We start from the raw sequence: 4,564 nt of genomic DNA on the forward strand, positions 1-4,564 counted from the left end.
AGTTCTCCTGTATTTAACATTAAAACTAAATCTGGAAAACGGAGGAAGTTAACAGATCTGAGAAGAATCAGTAAAATCATTCAGCCAAATGAGTTCTTTATAGCCGGGAATTTCATTGCCTTCTTTGTTACCTAAGGCATGGCCTATTATAGTGATTGCTTTAAGACTGCCTTTTCACAATCCCTTTGCATGAGCACGATAGGGAAAGGTTTGATTTCTCAGTATTGACTTAAAATAATAGTAAAAAGTTATCATTGACAAGCTCTCCCACAAAGAATGTTTAGTAGTCAGATTTTATGTCAAAATTTTATACAACAGTCATTTGTAAGCAGTTTCTCTAACCCATAATTTACCATTATGTGAATGACATCTTGCTGTCTGATTCAGATGCAGACACCTTAGGAAAAATGTTTGATGAAGAGTCTTGTCTGGCTGGGTATTACAAATAGCTCCTGAAAAAAAAAAACCACACAGTGACTATTATATTAATTATCTGGAGAGACAAATTACAAACTCTTAATGATTTAAAAAATTGTTGGCCCAGTCACCGGAGCCAGCCCTGCCTGCAGTTTCCTGAACTAAGTGCTTCTGCCCACCCAGAGCAACTGATTCTAAGACCCGACTCTAGCAACAGCCTTCACAAATCTGCGCAAAGTACTCATCAGTGACAGCCTGGACCCCTGCTGCTGGAAGATCCTGCAAGATGGAGAGCTGCAGGTGGTGGAGAAGCAGAACTTGAGCAGGAGGAGCTGATAGCTGAACTCCAGGACTGTGAAGGCCTCATTGTCCGGTCAGCTACTAAGGTCACTGCTGATGTCATCAATGCAGCAGAGAAGCTCCAGGTGATGGGCAGGGCTGGCACAGGCGTGGACAATGTGGATCTGGAGGCTGCCACGAGGAAGGGCATCCTAGTCATGAACACCCCCAACTGGAACAGCCTCAGTGCTGTGGAGCTCACCTGTGGGATGATCATGTGCCTGGCCAGGCAGATTCCCCAGGCAACGGCTTCGATGAAAGATGGCAAATGGGACCAGAAGAAGTTCATGGGGACAGAACTGAACGGGAAGACACTGGGAATTCTTGGCCTCGGCAGAATCAGAAGAGAGGTGGCCACCCGAATGCAGTCCTTCGGAATGAAGACTGTAGGCTATGACCCCATCATCTCTCCTGAAGTTGCGGCCTCCTTTGGTGTTCAGCAGCTGCCGCTGGTGGAGATCTGGCCTCTCCATGACTTCATAATTGTCCATACCCCACTCCTGCCCTCCACCACAGGCTTGTTGAATGACAGCACCTTTGCTCAGTGCAAGAAAGGCGTGTGAGTGATGAACTGTGCTCGAGGAGGCATTGTGGATGAAGGTGCCCTGCTCTGAGTCCTGCAGTCTGGTCAGTGTGCTGGGGCTGCACTGGATGTGTTTACAGAAGAGCCACCACTGGACTGGGCCTTAGTGGACCACGAGAATGTCATCAGCTGTCCCCACCTGGGTGCCAGCATCAAGGAAGCCCAGAGCCGCTGTGGGGAGGAAATAGCAGTCCTGTTTGTGGGAATGGTGAAGGGGAAATCTCTAACAGGTGTCGTGAACGCCCAGGCCCTCACCAGTGCCTTCTCTCCACACACCAAGCCTTGGATTGGCCTGGCAGAAGCATTAGGCACACTGATGCACGCCTGGGCTGGCTCCCCTAAAGAGACCATCCAGGTGGTTACACAAGGGCAACCTTCTGTGTCCCCAGAAACGTTTCTGAAGAATGCTGGGACCTGCCTGAGCCCTGCAGTCATTGTCGGCCTTCTGAAAGAAGCATCTAAGCAGGCAGACGTGAACTTGGTGAACGCTAAGCTACTGGTGAAAGAGGCTGGCCTCAGTATCACCACCTCCCACAACCCTGGGGTTCCAGGGGAGCAGGGCAGCGGGGAATGCCTCCTGACTGTGGCCCTGGCAGGTGCCCCCTACCAAGCTGTGGGCTTGGTCCAGGGCACCACACCAATGCTGCAGATGCTCAATGGAGCTGTCTTCAGACCAGAGGTGCCACTACGCAGTGGCCAACCCCTGCTCATATTCTGGGCTCAGCCCTCCAACCCTGTGATGCTGCCCACTATGATCGGCCTCCTGGCAGAGGCGGGTGTACAGCTGCTGTCCTACCAAACCTCCATGGTGTCTGACAGAGAGCCCTGGCACGTCATGGGCCTCTCCTCCCTACTGCCCAGCCTGGAAACATGGAAGCAGCATGTATTGGAGGCTTTCCAGTTCTGCTTCCGACCCTGGGGCTCAGCACTCTCAGCCCCACAGGCTCTTCTGAAGAAACCTGCTCACTGTGACCTATAGGGAGAGGTGATCCGCAGAACCAGGGCATCTGCCTGAACTAATATCTAGTAACGAATTTTAACTCCAAAAAAAGAAAAATTGTTGGGAGAGATTAATTGACTAAGACCCATAATTGGATTGACTACTCAAGAGTTATGAAATTTATTTCAACCCTATAGGTTATAAGGTCCAAGAGAGTTATCAGCTGAGGCAGAAAAAGAATTGGCTCTGGTAGAAAAAAATTACAAGGATGCACATGTAGATTATTTGGATCCAAAACAGGATTGCATTTTAATTATTTTCCCTTCTACTCATTCTCCCATAGGAATTCTTATGCAGGGAGAAGATCATGTCTTAGAATGTATATTTTTAAGCACAAAAACAGAGTAAAAAACAAAGAATCATATAGAAAGATTTCTGAATTGATTCTAAAAAGAAAAATGAGATTTTGTCTATTAGCATGAATAGACTGGTCAAAAATTGCAGTGCCTTTTACTAATGCTGAAATTGCTTCATTAAGAAAATGAACATTGGCAAACAGCTTGCAGATTTTTTTTGAGAAGTTATCAACAAATACCTCAAAAGTAGATGACTTCATTTTTAAAATGAAATAATTAGATTTTTCCTCATGTAGTAAAAGGGACACCAATTTCTGGAGCTTCTATATTCTATACCAATGTAAATAAATCAGAAATGGCAGGTTATAAAGAAAAGGTAAGTAAAGTGGTTCAGGGCCCTTATAATTCAGTTCACAAAGCAGAGTTGTATGCCATTCTTATGGTATTATTAGGTTTTCCTGAATCTCTTAATATAGTTGCTGACTCTCAATATATAGAAAGAGTTGTTTTGCATATAGAAACTACTGAATTTATTTAGAATGAGCCAGAATTAGCTTTGCTATTTATTCAATTATGAGAAGTAGAAATCATCCATTGTATATAACACATATGGATCTACCAGGCCCTCTGGCATGAGGTAATGATGAAATTGATCCGGTATTAATAGGAAATGTGCTAGAAGCTTTAGAATTTCATAAGAAACACCATGATAACAGTAAAGATTTGAAGAAAAGAATTTTTCTATCACTTTGCAACAGTCAAAGGAAATTATAAGTAAATCTCCTACTTGGTATTTGTATAACAAAGCTCCATTACCTGCAGGGAGTACTCCAAGGTACCCTAGGAAATGAAATTTGATAGATGGATGTGTTTCATTTTTCAGAGTTTGGAAAATTAATGTATATGCACTGTACCATATATACATACTCAGGATTTCAATGGGTAACTGCTTTTAGTTCTGAAAATGTCAATTCTGTGATTATGCATTTATTAGACATTATGGCTATCATGGGAAATTCTGTAAAATTAAAACTGATAATGCTACAACATATGTCTTTAGTAAAATGAAACATTTTTGCATATTATAACATAAAGCATATTATAGGTATTCTACACAATTCTACAGGATGAGCAATTTTAGAAAGATCCAACCATACTCTCAAAGATATGTTTAATATACAGAAAGAGGTAACAAAACTCCCCCAGATAAGTTACATAGTGCTTTATTAACATTTACATTTTAAATGCTAATGAGCAAACCCCAAAAGCTGATAACAAAGAAACATTCAATTATGGAAAAAATCCTGCTGAAATAAACTAGTCCATTTATTTGAAAGGACATCTCAACTACAGAATTGAAGGTTGGAAATGTGTTGTATTGGGGGAGAGGGTGCATCTTTGTTTCAACAGGAGAAAAAAAGCTATGGATTCCTTTAATAAAGACTTGACTTGACTGGGGGAGACATCCTGAAAATCTTGGCTGCAGAAATGAAGAAAGAAACCAAGAAGAACAACAAAACAGGTAACATGAATGATGATCTCTATACGATAAAAGCTCTGAGACTGGCTAAGACATGTCTTTGCATAGCCAATAAATCTTTTTTGCCTACAGAGTCATTAGGAATTATTACTACATGCCATCCTTTTATATTGTATGGATGGAAATTTATATTATAGTTTAGTTACACAGTCCAAATGGATTTATAACGTTTGATGTCTTTCACCTGCTCAAACAAAGAGCAGAGTATCACCTTTAGCTGATTTGTAAACAAAATTGCATATTCCACATATGTGTAAATGCAGAAATGTATATTACCTTTAAAAATTTATATGTTTACAGAGCAAAATATCCAGACATCAAAGAAGACAAGACAAATAACCCAGATGATCCAACTTCACATACTGTCTCCATAGTTGTTTCCTCAAAAG

At 41.9% G+C, this 4,564-nt stretch overlaps 1 pseudogene across 1 annotated transcript; it reads left to right on the forward strand.

Moving 5' to 3' along the window:
* Positions 1-538: 538 nt before the first annotated feature.
* On the forward strand, positions 539-2,441 carry Gm6756 (predicted gene 6756; annotated as a pseudogene). Its single transcript, NR_076393.1, has one exon. The product of NR_076393.1 is annotated as a predicted gene 6756 (transcript).
* Positions 2,442-4,564: the final 2,123 nt, after the last annotated feature.

Source organism: Mus musculus, chromosome 18, assembly GCF_000001635.26.
Source record: "Mus musculus strain C57BL/6J chromosome 18, GRCm38.p6 C57BL/6J".
Lineage (NCBI taxonomy): Eukaryota > Metazoa > Chordata > Mammalia > Rodentia > Muridae > Mus > Mus musculus.